The sequence below is a fragment of the Papio anubis genome, chromosome 17, assembly GCF_008728515.1.
Source record: "Papio anubis isolate 15944 chromosome 17, Panubis1.0, whole genome shotgun sequence".
NCBI lineage: Eukaryota > Metazoa > Chordata > Mammalia > Primates > Cercopithecidae > Papio > Papio anubis.
Window position 1 is genome coordinate 9,634,383 of NC_044992.1, and position 22,068 is coordinate 9,656,450.

At 49.6% G+C, this 22,068-nt stretch overlaps 1 protein-coding gene across 2 annotated transcripts in view; it reads right to left on the reverse strand.

Moving 5' to 3' along the window:
* GAS7 (growth arrest specific 7) overlaps positions 1-22,068 on the reverse strand; it is a 284,928-nt gene that overhangs the window by 196,650 nt on the left and 66,210 nt on the right. Inside the window, exon 1 of one of the 2 annotated variants that reach the window (XM_021928735.2) lies at positions 1,619-3,250. The exons of the other annotated variant lie outside the window; for it this stretch is intronic. The gene's annotated coding sequence lies outside the window, so the exon portion shown is untranslated. Of the gene's footprint in view, positions 1-1,618; positions 3,251-22,068 lie in introns of those variants that run through there. 2 annotated transcript variants of the gene reach the window in all.

Sequence of the window (22,068 nt, forward strand, 5' to 3'; positions counted from 1 at the left end):
AAAAAAAAAACAAAGAAAGAAAAGAAAAGAGAGAGAGAAGGAAGAAAGAAGGGAAGGAAGGAAAGAAAGACAGAGAAAGAGAAAAGAAATGAAAAGAAAAGAAAAGAAAAGGGAGTCCAGTAGTGTCATCACAAGTAGAAAATTCAAGTGTTACAAAGGATTCTTTCCTTAAGACCTGTGTGTAAAATAACCTACTGGCCTGTAGAGAGGCTAGACCAAGTCCACTGAATGATCTGCAAGACAGAGGATCCCCTGAGGGTCCACTCCCTATGGCCCAGGGAAGCAGGGAAGGACCCCATCTACTCGCCGCCTGCAGAGGGGCTGCAATTGAGTCGGGGAGCCATGGGAGAGAAATTCAACAGAAAGCAAAGACCAACTTTTCCATGCAGAAATTTTAAAAATCTGAAAGTGCACGATGCTGGTAAGGCTAAGGGAAAGCAGGCACTCCTACTAGTTGCTAGCAGAAGTGTAAGCCAGAACAGTCTTGTTAGAGGCAATCTGGGCCTTTCTATCAAAACTACAAACACATATATTCTTTGCTCCAACCTTTCAACCTCAGAAACTTGCCCTTCAGAGACACTCACCCACGTGCGGAATGATGGATATACCAGGCTATCCACAGCAACAACAGGTAAAGGTAACACGGAAAGATTAGAATCAACCTATATGCCCATTGGTGAAATGAGTGGGGCAGGCATTAAACAGGAGGAGGAAGCTCTTTCTATTGGCTAAACTCCAAGGTATGTTATATGATTTAACAAAAGCATCAGTAGCAGCAGCAAGGTGCAGAAGTGCAGAGGGGACACCTGTGTTTAGAAAAATAATAACTGGGTTAAGGAAAATAAATGGAAACATATTTGGAAATTCCTGGACTACTTCTGGAGGTACCCACAAGAAACTGATCACTTGTTTGCCTCTGCGGAAGGGGACTGAGAGGTTGAGGACAGGAATGGGAGGGAGAGTAACTTTTCACTCTACATTTTTTGTACCTTTCAGATATCAGACCTGAGTATATGTTACCTATTCGATAAGTATAAAATTAACAAAGATATACTTTTGGGTATACATATTGAACAAAAATTTTAAACTACACCCCCAAACACACTTCTGTCTCTTTTGTTTCTCAAGATAGGGTCTTGCTATGTTGTCCAGGCTGGAGTGCAGTGGTGTAATCACAGTTCACTGCAGCCTCAACCTCCTGGGCTCAAGTGATCCTCCTGCCTCAGCCTCCCGAGTAGCCAGGGCTACAGGCACACACCACCATGCCTGGCTAATCTTTTTTTTTTTTTTCCACTATTTTTTGTAGAGTTGGAGGTCTCCCTATGTTGCCCAGGCTGATCTCAAACTCCTGGGCTCAACCTCCTAAAGTGCTGAGATTACAGGCATGAGCCACCACGCACTTCTTCATCAATGCTACAGTCTCACGGGGAAGGAAGTCAGTGCCTACCAGGTGAGTGGGCCCAGGTTACCAGGGCACGCAGCCCTGTGCTCCCAAGAGGCAACAGGCCCCTCGTTGCGTGCTACCCTGCGATCTGTTTCCTCAGAAGAGGAGTTTCCAAATACCTGGTCCTCTGCAAATCTGAGCTGTAAACAAGCCTTGGAAAGGTACTCCCCTTACCTAAATCCCAGCCTCAGGGTCCCGTTTCTGACTGGGGTGCCACCACCAAAGGCAGGGTATACACAGCCACCACTGAGCGATCCTCTGCCTGCTTCTCACTCCAGGGAAGAAAATCAAAGCAGGTCCCATGGCTGCGTCTGATAATCACTATGGACACCACACACAAGCCAGCATCAGGGCTGCGTCCAATTAGCCACCCCCATAACAACGCCATAGCAACAAAGGTAATATTATTGTTCTAAAGAGAAGAGAAAAACCACACACACACACACACACACACACACACACATTGTGTTGTGTGATAGCTTTGAAAGCCACAGAGATCGCATTTTTCCACACCCTACAACTTGTGCCTCTCACTTCCCGACACACAGCTTCCTCAATGAGAAGTTCACAGGCTTGGGGCAATCTCCTCTTCACACCATTCCAAGATGCATGCCCTTCACAGGAAACTGGCATGAGAACGATTCTCTGGCAAGCCAGAAGTCAGGGCTGCCTCCTTACTCTGCCTCTGCGTCCGGGGCAGGGAGGCTGGCAGGGCTGGGCCAGCTGCAGACGGACAGGCTTCGAGGGTCATGCTCGAAGCTGTCCTCTGTCTATCTGTCTGTCTGGCTGCCTCTCTGTGCCAGACCCAAGCTGGCACTGGGGTTTTGGTGGTTGCAGCAATGAGCCACACGCTAATCTCCAGACCTAAATGTGGAAAGCATTAACCCAAATGAAAAGACATAAATCAGGACGGGGGCTTATGGGATGGAGGAAAACAGCTCTTCTCTGAGCGAGAGCCTGGGCTGTTGCACAAGAGCTGAGTGAGTCACCAGCCAGCAGAGGGAAGGACCCGGGGACGGAAGGAGGGAGGGGAGCCCCCAGTGGGACTGGCGGGTGCACAGGCCGGGGGAGCGCTGCAAAAACACAGCTGTAGGTTCATAACTAAGCACACTTCATTAGCAGTCTGAAGGAGGGTGGGGGGCAAAGTATCACCTCCTCCCCAACTCAGGAAGTGTTGCAAAACGTGTCCTCCCCAGAGAAGACGGCAGAAAGAAGTGTTCCTAACTGTTCACCCTCTACAGGCTGCAGCTGTGCCCCAGGGAAGCACACCTCAGCACAGAGAAGGCCTCTCTCATCCTTCCTTGCCCCTCCTTGGCAGTGTCCATAGTCTTCGGGGGTTCCCTAGCATGAGGTGCCCATTGTGGGCACACAACTCTTGCCCATACTCATTACCATTTCTTGTCTTTTCTTCCTTTCCTTTTTCCAAACTCCCCATTCTCCATACTACTGTTGTTAACAACAAGACATATCCTTTGGTCTCCTCGACCTCTAGACCCTGGGGAGAACCTCATACCTTCCCTTAAAACCGTGCCCCACTCACCAACCTCCCCAGCCATGACAGATTCCAAGGCTCCAATATCCACGCAAATTCTAAGTACCTTCTACGAGTTCACGCTGTCCCTGGGGATGGCAGTGGAGAGAAGGAGCTCCCCCAAACAGATCATCCAACCAGGACTTCTGAGACCTGGAAGCTCTAGAAATTCGCTCAGCACCTTGGTGGGAACCCTCACCTCTCCATGTCATCATCAAAATGAGGTTGGGTTGGCCCGCCATGGTGGCTCATGAGTGTAATCCCAGCACTTTGGGAAGACAAGGGAAGTGAATCATTTGAGGTCAGGAGTTCAAGACCCGCCTGGCCAACGTGGCCAAACCCCATCTCTACTAAAAATACAAAAATTAGCCGAGTGCGGTGGCGTGTGCCTGTGGTCCCAGCTACTCAGGAGACTGAGGCAGGAGGACTGCTTGAACCCGGGAGGCGGAGGTTGCAGTGAGCTGAGATTGTGCCACTGCACTCCAGTCTAGGGGACAGAGTAAAACTCTATCTCAAAAAAAAAAAAAAAAATGTTGGGTTTAGAAATCAACTGGGTCCCTTAGACTCTGACAATACTCATCTGTAAGAAATGCACGGAACAAAAGGAATGCTCCCCAGAGTACCTGGCTGTTGCAGGGCTTACCCCAGAGAATGCAAGCTGAAGGAGAGTGCCCTGGGCAGAGTGGGTCTCTGCAACTGGCCGGGCTGCTCACAGCCACCGGGTGTGCAGGAAAGGTGACTAGCAGATAGCACCACCCGCATCCTGCCAGGGAAGTCACTTACAGGAGAGCTCTTGGGGGTAGGGAGTGGGTCTGAAGTGGACTTAGAGGACAGCTGGCAGAAAGGATGGGAAGAGAAGGCATTCCAGACCAAGGAATCATTCATTCATATTCATTCATTCGTTTATTCGACAGATGTTTCTTGAACACCTCTTATACATCAGACACAGGTTTCGATACTGGAATACATCAGTTAACAGGACAAAGATCCGTGCCTAAGGGAGCTTACATTCTAGCAGGGGAGATACAAAACCCACAGCAAGCCAGACAGACAGGCCAATGATCCAGTTGTGCTGGAAGGTGATAAATGACGGGGAGGGAAAGAAAAAATAGAGCAGAGTAAAGGGGTGGGTCTGCCAGAGTGAGTGAGAGACATAAAGGAGATAAAGGGGTCTATTCATATCCTGAGGCTGCTGTAACAAATTCCCATAAACTAAGGGACTTCAAACAACAAAAATTTATTCTCTTACAGTTCTGGAGGTCAAAAGTCTGAAATGGGTTTCACCGGGCTAACGTCAAGATATCTGCAGGGCTGGCTGGTTCCTCCTGGAGGCTCTAGGAAAGAATCCATTTCTTTGCCTTTCTCAGCTTCTGGAGCCCACCCACATTCCTTGGCTTTCGGCCCCTTCCTCCCATTACTCAGCCTCTTGCTTCCAACATCACATCTCCTAACACTGACTCTGGCCCTCCTGCCTCCCTCTCGTAAGGACCCTTGGCTTACACCGGGCCCACGTGGATAATCCAGGATTATCTCCCCATCTCCGGTCCTCAACTTAATCACACCTGCAAAGTCCCATCTGCCACAGAAGGTAACATATTCACAGGCTCCAGAGATCAGAAGGTAGACATCTTCAGGGGACCATTACTCAGCTCCCACAGGGAGTTGGGCTGCAAAGGCCCTGATGAGGAAGCACACCTGGAATATTTAAAGAAACACCAGGAGGGTGGAGGACAGATGCAGGAGTGACACAGGAGTGAGACGAGCAGGGAGGAGCAGGTGCTGAGGTCAGGACGGTAATAGGGACCCAATTACGTAGCACGTCAGCCACTGTAGGGCTTCCGCAGCTTCCCTCTGCCGACATGGGGCACCGCTGGACTGTGGTAAGCAGAAACATGATACGATCAGACCCTTCCTGTGAAAACAGCAGACTAGAGGCCAGCAGAGCAGCCAGGAGGCACCTGCAACAGCCCAGCAGCATTGTAGTGGCAGCTGTGGCTCAGTCCAAAACTACAGTGGTGGGGTGGTGAGAAGTGATCCTATGTTTAAAGATCTGTTTTGCAGGAAGGGCCAACCTGCATTGTCAACATGCTGAATGTGGAATGTGAGAAAGAAAGGGGAGTCAAGGTTTTTGCCTCCAGCGGCTGGAAGGACAAACGAGCCATTTGCTGAGCTATGAGAAGCCACAGTAGCCCAGACCTGGGCTAGGCAACTGCGTCCTGCACAGGATGAGTGAGATGTCAAGGACGCAGCTGGATCTGCTTGGGTCTGCACTTTTCCCTGAGGGTAACAGGCAGCACCAGGACCCTGTTGCTCTCCAGGGCGTGGAGACAGCCAAGACCACCCGGGATTACATTTCTAAGTCAGGCACTCGTTGGAAGACAAGATGATAGAGATGGAATAAACAGGGATTTCGCCTGAGCCCTGTTTCTCAGCCAGGCATTTTTTCCACTTCTCACAGCCCATAAGGTGGGAAGGAAGTCATGGGAGCACAGCTGGATTCTGGAATGCAGCCCAACCACAGGCTCGAAATCCTCATCTGTGAACAGCTCCACTCACTACCTGGTCAGCCTCTCCGGCCTGTCCTGGGGGCCCTCACTGCCCTGCCAGTCAATTCCAAAAAGCCCTCGTGGGCCGGGCGCAGTGGCTCGTGCCTGTGATCCCAACACTTTGGGAGGCCGAGGCTGGCGGATCCCTGGAGGTCCGGAGTTTGAGGCCAGCCTGGCCAACATGGCAAAACCCCTCTACTAAAAATACAAAAAATTAGCCGGGCGTGATGGTGGGCGCCTGTAATCCCAACTACCCAGGAGGCTGAGGCACGTGAATTACTTGAACCCGGGAGGCAGAGGTTACAGTGAGCCGAGATTGCACCATTCCACTCCAGCCTGGGCGACAGAGTGAGCCTCTGTCTGAGCTGTCTTAACTTATCAGGGAGGTGGTCCTACCTCAGGGGCCCTGTTAACCATGAGGACCAAGCAGGGCCAGGGCAGGTGACCAGCCTGTGTGGCATCTCCCAGAGGAGGCAAGTGTTCCCCTCCCACTGGACACCAGCACAACGTACACATGCTCACATGGTGACACGCACTACAAGAGGATTCCCAGGGACAGATGGCACTGCTGAGTGCTTCCCGGGCGCTTTCAGCCATTCATTCATTTGACAAATACTTCTGGAGCATATACCACGTGCCAGGCTCTGTTTCTAGGTATTTGGGGCGGGGGGCACATCAGTGAAAAAGGCAGAAGGGAAATACACCTTTGCTTTCCTGGAGCGATGGCTCCAGCATGAGGTAGGAACGGGTTATGGGGAGCAGACGCTAAACACAATAAAAAAGTGAATTCTAAAGAATATCAGAAGGTGATGGGGGGAAGAGAACACGGTAAGGGGAATCAGGAGTTCAGGGTAGACTGGAGCGTAGGTGGCAATTTTACAGAGTTCAAGATGTTACCCTTGCTAAAGATCTTTCTAGCTCTTCTGCTCACTGTATTGATTTATTCCTTCATTAAGTAGTTACTTAGTGCTCACCAAGGGCCTGCCCCAGGCCCTCAGCGCTCTCATGAAGCTGACATTTTATTTAAGGAGACAGAGGTTAAGACAACTAATTATAGAAAGGTTATGAAACAGCAGGAGCTCCCTGTCTCAGGGGATTCCTACGACCAAGGCAATCACGACAAAACACGCTCAACAAGCTGGGGGTCCTCCCAAGAATGTCCTTGATTCTTGTTCAAGGTCCAAGGCCCACTTCTCACCTCCTTCCTCTCCCAACACACCACATCCTGAGTTAGTTAGAACTGCTGTCTTCTCAGCTGCGGGAAACCACAGCTCAATGGTTTGTCTCGAAGCTGCCCATTGTCCTCAGACCTTGCCTGGTGCCGCCCCAAAGCACCTGCTGGTGTTAGGCCTCCTCAGCTAACTTGACATTCCATGCTTCAGACCCAGCATATCTTCTCTAGAAGCACGAAGCCCAACAAGTGGGTCCTTCAGGCTGTCTTCTCCTCGTAGTGCTGATCCAAGCACCTGCTGGGCGAGTTTGGTTCCTTTTACCTGACTATGCTCCCGCCCAGAGCCAGGCAGCCTGGGGACAGAGGAAGAGCAGAAGAGGATGTCACACCCAGGCACACCAGGAGGCCAAACCTGTTTGGCAGCTCAAGCCTCTGACCACAAGCTGGCACTCGCTTTCGGAAGTGCTAACCACAGGCAGGACTGCTAACGAGCAGAACACCAAGGCTTTTCCTGCAGGAAAGAAATGCAAGGCATGTCCCCCATGGCAATCCCCGGGCTCTGGACCCGCCCATCTCTTCCCACTCCATATCCAGCTGGAAGTGCTGGTCCAGGCCCCAGTAGAAGACACAGCTACCAACAGAAAGTGCAGCCCCCAGGAGCCAGGCCAGCCACCGGCAACCTCCCTCCATTCTTGCAGAAACGGTTCCACTCTCATCTTCCTCCAAAGTTGGGAGGATTTGAAAGCAGCCAGAGTGTTAGCTGTAGAGGATGGGGGGGCCACTGCCTTTCCTCCTGGTTCCTCTACTGAGTCTCCCACAAATGGTTCCACGAGACCAGGACTCAATCCTAAGAGTATGAGTAAAAGATCTGTTCTCAAAAGCACAGTGAAGCAAGGCCAAGGCAGGTGGATCACCTGAGGTCAGGAGATCAAGATCAGCCTGACCAACATGGTGAAACCCCATCTCTACTAAAAATACCAAAACTAGCCAGGCATGATGGCAGGTGCCTGTAATCCCAGCTACTCAGGGGGCTGAGGCAGGAGAATCGCTTGAACCCGGGAGGCGGAGGTTGCAGTGAGCCAAGATCGTGCCATCACACTCCAGCCTGGGGGACAAGAGCGAGACTTTGTCTCAAAAAAAAAAAAAAAAGCACAGTAAAGATTCTCAGGAGAGCTGCTCAGGAGCCTCCACACTCCAACAGCTTCCCACATGGGCAGCTGGGGGAGAGGAAGGGCACCCACCGAAAGGGCAGGCAGCTAGTGAGAAGGAGGGTGGAGAATGGCAGCTACGGCACCTGTCCCCACCCCTTCTTTCATTCTTTGTCACCATTTCCTTCCTTTACAAGTGCCACATGAAAGCAAAAGGCCCACTGGAACCCCCAACTGGGCATGCAGATGAGTCTCGGATGGGAGTAGTGGCAGAGCTGCAGGAGCTGCGACAGTCCTCCATCTCCTCTCTACTGGCTGGGGTGCAAATGATTGGAATATATACAGCGGCCAGTGGTTAAGAACTTGGGCTGTAGGCCAGGCACAGTGGCTCGTGCCTGTAATCCCAACACTTTGAGAGGCCGAGGCGGGTGGATCACCTGAGGTCAGGAGTGTGAGACCAGCCTGGCCAACATGGTGAAACCCCGTCTCTACTAAAAATACAAAAATTAGCCCAGCGTGGTGGTGTGCACCTGTAGTCCCAGTGACTTGGGAGGCTGAGGCATGAGAATCGCTTGAACCCGGGAGGCGGAGATTGCAGTGAGCCAAGATCGCACCATTGCACTCCAGCCTAGGCAACAGAGCAAGACAGTGCCTCAAAAAAAAAAAAAAAAAAAAAAAGAACAACTTGGGCTCTGGAGAGAGATGGCTGGGTTCTGCTAATCAGTGGCTGGGTGACGTTGGGGAAATTAAACTTCTCCGTGCCTCAGTTTCCCCATGTGTAAAACAGACATAAGAATACTACTTACAGGTCTATTGTGAGGACTAAATGAGGGAATGAAGGTCCAGTGCTTAGGCCAGTGTCTGGAAAATCATATTATGTAAATACTATCTATTATTATTAAATGCTCCTGAATCAACAGATCTGTTTTTAAATATTCTCTCCACCCACAAAACGATATGCTCACCTGTGGGTTGAGGAAATAAGTAAAAGCATGGAGTATTGAAGATGTAACCTCAGACCACCCAGCACGCTTCCCTGTTCCCCATCAACCTCTCCCTTGGGCTTCCCCAGCCCCATGCCTCCCAACCAAGTCTCAGAAACTCACAAGATTCCTGGGTGCCACCAGCACCCCAGCATGGAATGCGCCCCCTCCCACAGTCATCTCAGAAACCACTGAGACCAGTTCTCATTGGGGACTTTGGAAGGCAGTGGGCCTAGGCGACCTGGAGCCTCCAAAAACACGTGCCTCGCCTCCAACAAGGGCACTGAGGCACAATCCAAAGGCCAGCCCTACAACTTCCACACTCAAACAGCACACACCAAGGCCCAGAATGGCATCGGCACCATCACCAAGGAGGTGTAAACAGAGGGAGGACACAACTCAGTCCTCCTCATACAGTGTGACCTGCGTCTCCTGAAAGCACTTTCATCTGTGCACACTAGTGGTACCCATGCAGGAGATGATGCTTCTAAGGCCCCCAAACCGGCCAGCCCCTGTGTTTTCATTCATCCTTCCCTCCCACTGAGGGGCTGCAAACAGAGCTTTGTCTTTAGCCAGTGGCCATGCCAGGATCTTCTAGAAATCCTCATCCTTCCTCTCCCCTCCCAGACACGTGCACGCTGAGATCGAGACCCAGGGAGCCTCCATTCCAGGCTCTCTCCCAGACAGTCAGTTTATGTGATGGCCGTATCCAAACACTCAAAAGCACACCCATTTTCTCAGAACTAAGTGAGAACGGCCACCTGGGACCCAACTCAACAACTCCCGAGCAGGAGCCTCGCCCTCCCTGGCCCCGTGGCTGACTGCTGATTCGATTAACAACCATACAGAGGGGGGTTGAAACCCTCACCCCCACTTGTGGTGAAAAGCCTCAGCTTTCAATCACAACTCCTCCATATAGCAAGTTATTTACCTCCACGGAGCCTTGGTTTGTTTACCCATAAACCCGAAACACTACCTCAGACAGTTGTAGAATTAACTGAAATACCTAGAAAAGTACAAGCTGAAGATCTTTTTTTAAGGCTGGCTGGGAGACCCCATGTGTAAACATAAAACAAATAAAATAAAGCTTTTATATATTTTATTTATTTATTTCGAGACAGCATCTCAAAAGTCTCACTTTGTCACCCAGGTTGGAGTGCAGCGGCGTGATCATGACTCACTGTAGCCTCAACCTCCTGGGTTCTAAGCAATCCTCCCACCTCAGCCTCCTAAGTAGCTGGGACTACAGGTGCACACCACCACGCCTGGCTAATTTTTTTAGTTTTTTGAGGTGACGCGGTCTCGCCATGTTGCCCAGGCTGGTCTCAAACTCCTGCGTTCAAGCCATCGGCCTGCCTTGGCCTACCCAAAGTGCTGGGATTCCAGGCATGAGCCACTGCATCCGGTCTTCAGGTAAGGCATATGTTCTCCAGGTTGTGGTGGTCCTCAAGACTCACTGGAGTCACCTGTCAGACTCTGGAAAGCACTGTTTTTTATCCTATTTAGAGCTGTGGTCCAGAGCATGTTAAAACACAGGTAGCTGGGCTCCACTGCCGGGCTCTGAGCCAGCAGGTCTGGGGCAGGACCTGGGAATATACAGCTCCATCCAGCGAGTTCCAGGAGATGCTGATTCTGTTGCCGCTGGTCCAGGGACCACACTTCCAGAAGCCTCACCCTAGAATGTGAAGGCTGGAAAGTGCCTTAGAGGTCACCCAGAATGATTCCAAGAGGAGCCAGAATGCACCCGTGCCTCTTGCCTGGTCCAGTCCTGCTGTTGATCTGACTCTCAGCTGTTCCATCTTGAGCCTCAGACACAGGCAGGGCTAAGGGTGAACACCTCAAAACTCTGATCATCGCTCAAACAATCTGTGGCCCCTACTGGTCCTGTTTATTATCTCTCGGTGCCTTTGGGGTCCCCAGGCTGCTGCCTTCAACATCCAGCCACCAGCCCTCACCTAGAGCTTGCTCCCCGCACAAGCGCGGGCTCCATTCTGCCTGTCCAGGAACAGACAGCAGTGGCTGGAGGAATCAAGGCAGGGAGGTTGGAGTCTGAGGCCCACAGGTAAGAGGAGGGGCGCAGCAGAGCCCTGGCACAGCTGATGTGAGGACAAGCCTCTCCATCCTGAGCAGAGCCTGGAGACAGTGGGTTTCCTGGAGGGCGCCCCGGACAGACACACACTGTAGCCAGTGTCCGGACCGCACAATGCACAAAAGGCCAGTGGGGCAGGCAGCCAGGGCCCACTCATGCCAGTACCATCTGGGAGCCCTTGCCAGGCCTCGCAGGGCTGGCTGAAGAAGCTGGACTCTGTCCTGGGGCACAGTCGTGCTCTATTCTTATCTCAAGGGGGAATGTGTGACTCTCCTTCCCGTGAATGGGGGCCCCTGAGGAGGTGGAGTGGGAAACAGAGCCGCCACTGTGCCAGGGCAGGCTCTCCGCGCGGCTCCCAGCTCCAACCAGCCCCTCGTGGCGGGGCCTTGCACAAGCCCTCAACAAGAAAAGGCCAGGCTGAAAAGGTGGACATGGAAATGACCGTCTAGAGCCCAGTGCAAACGGCCCCTCCCTCACTCTGCAAGACTTGAGCCTGTGAGGCCTGACCAGAAACTCACACACTCATTCCCGGGAGGGACCCCATGGGACAGGCTCCTACAGGAAAGTGCAGCCTCCACAACACAGTTCCTCACCGCATCCCAAAGGAAGGAGCCCAGACATCCTAGACACTCCACATGTGCACACACATCCCCACTGGCAGATCGGGGCTCTGGCCTGCCGAGCTCCCACAGCACACCATTTGCAGGTGGCAACAGATCTCATGATTTGCTGGCTCTCTTTTGGCCTGCAAATGCCAGGCTTAGCCAGCGAATGGGGCACTGGGTATTCTCAAGGACTTTAAACTAGTACAACCTTTCTAAAGAGCAGCGTGGGGCCGGGCACGGTGGCTCATGCCTGTAATCGCAGCAGTTTGTGGGGGCTGAGGCGGGTGGATCACCTAAGGTCAGGAGTTCAAGACCAGCCTGGCCAACAAGGTGAAACCCTGTCTCTGCTAAAAATACAAAAATTAGCTGGGTGTGGTGGTGCACACCTGTAATCCCAGCTACTCAGGAGGCTGAGGCAGGAGAATCACTTGAACCCGGGAGGCGGAGGTTGCCGTGAGCCAAGATGGCGCCATTGCACTCCAGCCTAGGTGACAAGAGCGAAACTCCATCGTAAAAAAAAAAAACAAAAAAACAAAAGAAAACAACAACAACAAAAAACACAGATCAAACAATTGTGTGTATAATATGATCACAAAAGGATAAAATGGAGATTGTTCTTTCTTTCCCAGTTGGATGAAAGAGGGGAGTAAAGGGTGATGGGGAGATGAGGAGGGAGGAGGGTGGGGTGGTGTAGGGAATGAGGCCCAGGTATGACGGGGTCAGTTGTGGGTGGGAGCCACTGGCCACTGGGGGAATTAGACTAAGTCTTGTTTAGCCTTCCTCTGGAAGGACCTTAAAGGATGATTAAAACATCCGGAAAATATTTAGCTAGTAAATCTTTTAGAAGCCCCTCCACCCTGTGTTATTTATATAAACACTTCCCTTCCACTCTTCTCTACCCTCACATACAGCCACCCCAATTCATGTAACAGACTTGGAATCAGCAGAGCCAGAGAGACCTGGACAAGGCTGGCTCCACGTGTGTTCTGACCACCACGGGTGCTGCCCATCTGTGCAATACGAAGCCTGGCCCCCCATCGCAGAGCAGCCCTCTGACCTGTCAGGGACCCACAGCAGGGGTCAGGGGTGGTGGCCACACTATTTGGGTTCCCTGGCCACCAAATCTCCACCAGTGATTGTCCCAGGGACTCAAGGAAGGGGAAGGATTAAACGGGGGAATTGCTTCTCAGACAGGAGAAAGTATTTGCTCTCACCCTGTCTGTTCTCCTGGAACTCCCTGGGGTTCTCAGGGGGAGAAACCCTTAATGAATGGTGTGAGGGGAAGAGACGTCACATGCACATGAATGTGCGCATGGCAAACGCACACACATTCACACACACACTCACACACACACACTCACACACACATGCACACACACCCACGCTCACACTCACTCTCACACACTCGCACACACATGCACACACACGCACACATGCTCACTCACACACACACACTCTCAGTCACACTCTCACGCAGTCACCCACCACACACACACTCTCATACTCACTCTCACACTCACCCACACACTCACACACACGTGTACATCTCACACTCTCACACCCACACACACACTCTCACACGTTTACTCACACACATGCACTCTCACACTCATGCGCTCACACACACACTCTCACACGCATGCGCACACACTCTCACACACCCACACACAAACACTCTCTCAAAATCTGCCTCCTGTTCCTGAGAAGTCCCCAGAATTCAGCGAAGCCACTCACTTGTTAACAGCCCTCTCTTGAGGGTTAGGAGCCAATCCCAGCGTGCAGCACGGGGAAGGGCCTATGCCCCGGAACCAAGCCGACTCTGACTCTAGTTCCAATGACAGCACAGCAGACAGTTCTGGCTTCAAACCCCAGCTCTGCCGCTTAAGCTGTGTGACCTTTCTTAACCTCTCTGGGTCTCTGTTTCTTCCCCTAGAGAGTCCTGGTATCCTTGAAGGGAGATTGCACCAGAGGCTGGGAGTGTAGAAACTTGGGTGTGACTGCAGGCTGTTTACTGGCTGGAAGGTTGGATCCAGCACGCCGGTCGGTGCTGGCCAGCACCTTACATTGTTTGTTGTTGTTGTTAGTTTAAATCAATTGGCAACATTACACAACTGGGAGAGTGTGGATTTCCAGCTGGCCATGTGTTCCCAATGACCGGCTGATGCTCCCTGCATCTTGAGGCCTAAATCAAGATAGTTTAACCTTCCGTGGCTCTGGACACTGGGTTAACAGGAAGCCCTGGGAAGAAGAAAGCAGTGCTTCCATGAGCCCCTCCTCAAGACGCCCAGTTTCCAGGGGCCCTATGTTGCCCTCTCACTTTTGCACAACCTGCTGTGTAACGATGAACCAAACATGGCCCAGGAGGTGAGTCTGCCAGCTGGGGACAAGCAGGTCCGGCGGCCAGGACTATTGCACACCGGCTCCATGGCCTGGAGGAGACCTGGGCTCGAGTTCCTGTGGGGAACGCTCCATTTTTCTTTGCCCCAGCACCTCATCAAACAGTCCCACCCGGCACCCCTGAACGTAGTACAGCTGTGCACTCACAGAGGGACAGACTCAGGGCTGCAGGACACAATCTTCATGCAAGAATTTTAATTTTAAAGATGCTAATCTCAACCAGGAAAACACCAGACCTTGCGCAGAAAATCCCCCGATTCCAGGGCTCTGATGGAAAGCAGGGGCAGAAGGCCCCCTCAAGGTTATGAACCGACCCCAGTATCTGTCCCCCTAAACCCCTGAGACTGGGCAAGCCTCAACCGGCCTAACTGGACTAGGAGAGGAATCTCTGAGTAAATCGAGTAAATCCTGGAATCCTAAGCATCTCCTTGGAAATGCTGATTAAACATCAGAACCCGCACAAAGATCTGAGCAAATTCCAGGACCACCACTCGGGCCACATAAGCTCTCAACGGAGCGCACACACACACACACTGAGTCAGACCCCTAAACATCTGGGGCTTAGCTAATCCTCCGCTCTCAGGCGTTCGGCTTGGGTGGACTCCGAGGAGAGGCAGAGCCGGCGAGGGATTCAGTCCAGTTTCCAGGGAGCCCAGCCAGGCCTGGGAGCCAGCGCTCGGCCCTGCCCCGGCTGGGGCCCCCGAGTCACACACGGAGGCCATGCGTACATCCTCCCCAGCCCACACCAGCAGTTCCGGGGCGGCTCCAGTGCCCAACCCACACATGCGAGGTGGAGGCCACAGCGCTCCAGGATTCCACTCTGTGGTGGAGACTTCGAGAGGAAACCATTTCCTAATCCCCTTCCTAAATCAAGGCCAAGAAACAACTTGTGGAGAGTCCACAGACGACTGTTCCCTCTGCCTGGCTGTCCCTGCGCTGACCTCCGGCTGCTCCCAGGAGCCATTAGAGGGAGTGGACGGGAGGGATGGATGGGAGACCCACAAACCCACAGCCCGGGCTCCCATACTTGATACAATCAGTTCTGAGTATCAATCCACAGATCACTGAATTCCAAAGCTAGCTGAGGCCAAATGCCTCCCCCTCTTACCCCCTTAACTAGGCCAGAACATAAAACCCTGCATTTCATTACTTATATTTATGCAACAACATTTATTGCCTGTTTTCATTTTCAGTGAAAACTTTAAGTGATTGTTTTTCTTTTTCTTTTTTTTTTTTTTTTTTTGAGGCGGAGTCTCACTCTGTCACCCAGGCTGGAGTGCAGTGGCACGATCTCGGCTCACTGCAAGCTCCGCCTCCCAGGTTCACGCCATTCTCCTGCCTCAGCCTCCCAAGGAGCTGGGACTACAGGCGCCCACCGCCACGTCCGACTAATTTTTTGTATTTTTAGTAGAGACGGGGTTTCACTGTGTTAGCCAGGATGGTCTTGATCTCCTGACCTCGTGATCCGCCCGCCTCGGCCTCCCAAAGTGCTGGGATTACAGGCGTGAGCCACTGCACCCGGCCTGTTTTTTCTTTGTTCAAATTCCAAACCAAATGATCTTTTAACCTAAACGATCCTGATGGATTTGGTATCTTCCTGTGGGTCAGCAGACAGACATGAGAAGACACTCTCTCACCCTCTGACTTAAATAAATAACACAGGTAAGGGAAGCCTGGAAGACAAAAATGCCAAGAACATTCCCTGCGGGAGAGGACCAGCTATTCAACGAACTGCTGCGACGAGAGATAACTTAGACAAGGTAATGGCTTCATAGATATGACACCAAAAGCACAAGGAATCCAAGGAAAAAATTGGTAAACTGGTCTTCATTGAAATTACTAACTTTTGTGTTTCAAAGGACATCATTAAGAAAGTGAAAAGACAAACCACAGAATGGGAGAAAATTTTTGCAAACCAGGTATCTGATAAGGGACTTTTATCTAGAATATATAAAGAACACATACAGCCCAATAATTAAAAGACACTTATAATGTAACTCAATTACAAAATGGGCAAAGGCTCTAAATGGACCTTTCTCTAAAGAAGATAAATGAGGCTGGGCGCGGTGGCTCATGCCTGTAATCCCAGCACTTTGGGAGGCCGAGGCAGGTGGATCACGAGGTCAGGAGTTCGAGGTCAGCCTGGCCAATATGGTGAAACCCCGTCTCTACTAAAAATACAAAAATTAGCCAGGCATGGTGGCACGAGCCTGTAATCCCAGCTACTTAGGAGGCTGAGGCAGGAGAATCTCTTGAACCCAGGAGGCAGAGGTTGCAGTGAGCCAGGATCATGCCGCTGCACTCTAGCCTGGATGACAGAGCGAGATTCAGCCTCAAAAAAAAAAAAAGCCATGAACGGTCAATAAGGCACAAGAAAAGACGGGCAGCCAACACCAGTAGTCTTCAGGGAAATGCAAATTAAAACCACAGTGAGATACCACTTCACACCCACTAGAACAGCTATGATTTAAAAAAAAAAAAAAAAAAAAGATAATAACAAATGTTGTCAAGGACATGGAGGAATTGGAGCCCTCGTACGATCCTGGTGGTGCAGCAGCTTTGGAAAACTGCCTGGCCGTTCTTCAAAAGGTTAAACATAGTTACCAGGTGACCCAGCAATTCCACTCCTGGATATATATCCAAGAAAATGAAAAACACACATCCACCCAAAAACATGTACACAAACGTTCATACCAGGATTCCTCCTAAAGAGCCAAAAAGTAGAAAGCACTCAAATGATGCCCAGCAACTGATGAGCAAATAAACAAAACATGATCTATCCATACCAATGAACTATTATTCAGAAATAAAAAGAAATGAAGTCCTAATACATGCTACAAGGAGAAAGAGCCTCAAAAACATTCTGCTAAGTGAAACAAGCCAGACACAAAAGGCCGCATATTGTATCGTTCTATTTATAAGCGATCCCCAGAATAGGCAAATCTATACAGATGGAAATAGATAAGTGGCTGCCTAAGGAAGGCGTGGTTTGGGGGGAACGGAAAGTGACTGCTAATGGGCATGGCGTTTCTTTTTGAGGTGCTGGAAATGTTCTAAAATTGACGATGGTAATGGTTGCACAACTCCATGAATGCACTAAAACCCACTGATTTATACACTTTACAGGGGTGAATTGAATGGTATGCAAATTATAACTCCATAAAGCTGTTATCAAAGAATAAAAGGTATCTTGCGGAGTTTGCTATTACTTCCACACCCAAGCCAAGGCCACAAGTACATTCTGAAACTCCTCCCTGACCCCTCCAGGTTACCCAGAACTTTTCTTCCTCCCCAGCGTGCCTCTTGCCACAGCTATATCTAGGCCTCGAAGAGCAGCGCTTACTTGGTCTCTGTTTACCTGTGATTACTGAGTTTTACTTTCCCACCTAAACTTTATGTTTCTGAACACAGGGAGGCCTGATAATTACAGTCAACACTGTTTGGGTTAGCAATCAGAACATCAAAGTCGCATGTACTCCTGGGCAGGGTGTGGCGGCTCATGCCTGTAATCCCAGCACTTTGGGAGGCCAAGGCAGCTGGATCACTTGAGGTCAGGAGTTTGAGACCAGTCCGGCCAACATGGCAAAACCCTGTCTCTACCAAAAATACAAAAATTAGTCAGGCGTGTGGCACATGCCTGTAATCCCAGCTACTCGGGGTGCTGAGGCACAAGAATCGCTTGAATCTGGGAGGTGGAGATTGAAGTGAGCCAAGATCACACCACTGCACTCCAGCCTGGATGACAGAGCAAGACTCTGTCTCAAAAAAACAAGACAAAACAAAGTTTCATGTATTCCTATATTCCTGCGTGTATGTATACATGTACTCATGAATATATAACATGCACTCAGTGAATATGTGTATTCATGATCTATGAAAACATGTACTCATGAATGTATGAAAACACATACTCAGTGAATGCATATACTCATGAATGTATGAAAACACATACTCAGTGAATGCATATACTCAAGAATGTATGAAAACATGTACTCAGTGAATGCATATACTCATGAATGTGTGCTAACACGACTCAGTGAATGCATATACTCATGAATGTATGAAAACACGTACTCAGTGAATGCATATACTCATGAATGTATGAATACACGTACTCAGTGAATGCATATACTCATGAATGTATGAATACATGTACTCAGTGAATGCATATACTCATGAATGTATGAATACATGTACTCAGTGAATGCATATACTCATGAATGTATGAAAACAGGTACTCATGAATACTTGACTAGATGGGCTCGAGAATGAATACATGTGCTTATGAGTGTACTAAAACATGAAATTAATGTATAAAAACGTGCTCACGAATGCATGAAAACATGTACTCACAAATGTATAAAAATGTACTCAATGATTGCATGAAAATGTACTCATGAATGTATGAATACATGTGCTCATGAGTATTAAAACATGAATATATAAAAATATGTTAATTAATGCATGAAAACATGTACTCATGAACATATGAATACATGTACTGATTAATGCATAAAAACATGTACACAATGAATACATGTACTCATGAAGGTATGAAAATGTACTCAATGATTGCATGAGTACTGCATGAAAATATACTCATGAATGTATGAATACATGTACCCGTGAATGTATTCACGAGTATGTATGGATACACGCTCACGTACTCACAATTCTTTCGCTTACCCCTTTTGTTTCCTGAACATCTGGTGCCCATAACTAAACACTTCTTATTCAGATTTACCTGATCTTTGCTCAGGGTAATGATAGCTGGTACCTTCTCCCCCTGAAGAATGCCTCTTCCTTTTAAACCTGGTCTAACTTCCTGGTCTTCAACCTCACCCCACCACCCTACGTGCACACCCATCATCTCATTCTTTGTCTACTCGGGCATGACTCCATCTCCATATGGTATCACATTCAAAGAAACATCAATCAGGCATTCAAAAATTATTTTTGGCCGGGCACGGTAGCTCACGCCCATAATCCCAGAACTTTGGGAGGTCAACACGGGTGGATCACTTGAGGCCAGGAGATTCAGACCGGCCTGGCCAACATAGCGAAACCCCATCTCTACTAAAAATACAAACAAATTATCCAGGTATGGTGGTGCATGCCTGCAGTCCTAGCTGCCTGGGAGGCTGAGGCACAAGGCCTCAGGAGGCGGAGGGCGCAGTGAGCCAAGATTGCACCAGTCTGGGCGACAGGTGAGATCCTGTCTCAATTAAAAAATATATATTTTTAAAGCAATTTAATCTTTAAAGTCTCTTTTTTAAAAAGGCTGGGGGAGGGGCTTCATTCATAACATGTAGCAACATTTAAAATTTTATCCCCTTCTTTCAAACTGACTCACAGGCTTAGCAGCTGCACCTCCAACCTCCGCTCCAACAACCCTTTCCTTCGGTTCACCAAAAGACTTTAAATTCCTCCCAAGCCCCTCTGACTTGGCCTTTCTCCCCAGCAAGGCATCCTTCTCTGAAAGACACACAGGCCAACAGACGGACCAACTCTCTCACATATACCCCCCCCTTCAAAATCAGTCCTGTCTCCTTTTTTCAAATTTTATAATTAGATTATATATTTATATATATATATTTTTTTTATTATATATATATTTTTCTCTTTTTTGAGACGGAGTCTCGCTCTGTCGCCCAGGATGGAGTGCAGTGGCCCGATCTCAGCTCACTGCAACCTCCACCTCCCTGGTTCAAGTGATTCTCTTATCTCAGCCCCCCAAGTAGCCAGGATTATAGGCACATGCCACTACACCCAGCTAGTTTTTGTATTTTTGGTAGAGACAGGGTTTCACCATGTTGGCCAGGCTGGTCTTGAACTCCTGGCCTCAAGTGATCTGCCTGCCTCGGCCTCCCAAAGTGCTGGGATTACAGGTGTGAGTCACTGCACCTGGCCAGATTTTATTTTAATTAACAAATTAAAATTGTATATATGTATGGTGTACATACACTGTGGAGTGGCTCAACTGAGCTTATTAACCTATGCATTACTCCACATACTTATTTGTGGTGAGAACAGTTAAAATCCACTCTTTCAGCAATTTGTAAAATATAAGACGCTATTATTAACTGCAGTCACCATTTCCTGAACTTAATCCTCCTAAGTAAATTTTGTATTCTTTGCCCAGCATCTTCCCCACCCCCTACCCCTAACCCCCCCCCCCCCCGCCCCTGGTAATCACCATTCTACTCTCTGCTTCTAAGAGTTCAACTTTTTTAGATACCATATATAAGTGAGATCACACGGTATTTATCTTTCTGTGGCCTGGCTTATTTCACTTTGCATAATGTCCTCCAGGTTGATCCATGTTGTCACAAATGACAGGATTTTCTCTTTCTTTAAGGCAGAATAGTTTGCCATCGTGTACACATACAGGTTGGGCATTCCAAATCCAAAAATCCAAAACCAAAATGCTCCAATGACCATTTCCTTTGAGCACCATGTCGGCACTGATTTGGGATGCTTGACCTGTGCCACATTTTCTCTATCCATTCATTCACTGGTGGATTCCCTCCGCGGGCTATTGTGAATGGGACTCAATGAATACAGGAGCGCAGGTGCTTCTTCCATACAGATTTCACTTCCTTCGCATATATACCCAGTAGTGGGATCTCTGGATAGTATGGTAATTCTATTTTTAATTTTTTGTGGAACCTCCATCCTGTTTTCCATAATGGCTGAACTGATTTATATTCCCACCAACACTGTGCAAGGATCCTTTTTGCTCTACAAGGATTGGCCCTTTCTCTTATCCTGAAATTGATCCAGAACAGGTGAGCCCCAAAGTGAGGCCTACCCCATAAGGGTTCTTGGCTTCCCCCAGGAAAGAATTCAAGGGCAATCTATGTGGTAGGATGGAAGAAAACAGCTGTATTGAAACCACAGGGTTATAGCCCTGTGACTGCCCCTGCAGAGCAGGGCTACCCCTGGGCAGACAGCAGCAGCTCAGGGCAGTTCTGAACTCATATTTACATCCTTTTTTTTAAGACAGAGTCTCGCTCTGTTGTCAGGTTGGAGTGCGGTGGTGCAATCTCGGCTCACTGCCACCTCTGCCTCCCGGGTTCAAGCGATTCTCCTGCCTCAGCCTCCCAAGTAGCTGGGACTACAGACGCGTGCCACCACACCCGCCTAATTCTTGCTTTTTTTAGTAGAGACGGGTTTCACCATGTTGGCCAGGATGGTCTCGATCTCTTGACCTCGTGATCTGCCTGTCTCGACCTCCCAAAGTGCTAGGATTACAGGGCGTGAGCCACCGCAGCCCGGCCTACATCCTCTTTTAATTACATCTAGATTAAAGGGCAGTTTACACAGAAATTTCTAGGAAAAAGGTGGTAACTTTGGGGTCCTCAGTCAGTGCCACGGAGAGGGGCAGTCATCCCCAGGTGTTGCCATGGCAATGGTAAAATGGCCTGGCACCGTGGTGGGTGTGTGTTTGGAAAGCTGCTTCTACCCTGCCTCTGTGTTCGCTAGTCCTCAATTTGGCTGGGTGTCCAAGGCCCACCTCCAGAGTCAAGTCCCACCTTCTACTTCAAAACTAGCTTTCCAGACCCCTGCCATGCTGTCCCCTCTGCCCATTACTCAGACCAGCTCTCCACCAGAAAGTCCAGGGACTGAGCCAGCCCGAGAGATTGCTCTTCGATTAAGGGGGTGAACAGCTATAAATGCCCCCATCACGCTCTGCTGATTTACATCTGTTTAAGTTCCCGATCTCGTCTTTTAACGTTGTTTTTAATGTGTGGTTTCCTGTCTCCACGTGGTGGGAATCAGCCAGCAGAGACGGTACAATGCCTCTTTTTCTTTCCTATCCACCCACAGCTCTGCTAACACCTCTGAGCTCCATGTCCCGTAAGCTTACGAGACCCACTGCAGACATCCACAGACCTCCCAACTGGGGGAAGGGGGGTGCCCACCAGCAAAAGGGGGTGTTTTCAATACTCAGGCCTGAATGCCTATGCTCTGAGAAGGAAATACATTGTCAGCAGAAGATCAAAAGAGAATTCAACTTAGCAGAAAACAGTAGGGGAAGACTTGAGGCTGTCATGTTAGGGAGCGATGAAGACGAGACTTTTCGGAGTTCAGATTTGGGGAGAGAGTTTAAAGAACAAGGACATGACTTGGCGAGTTGGCCCCACTGAGCAG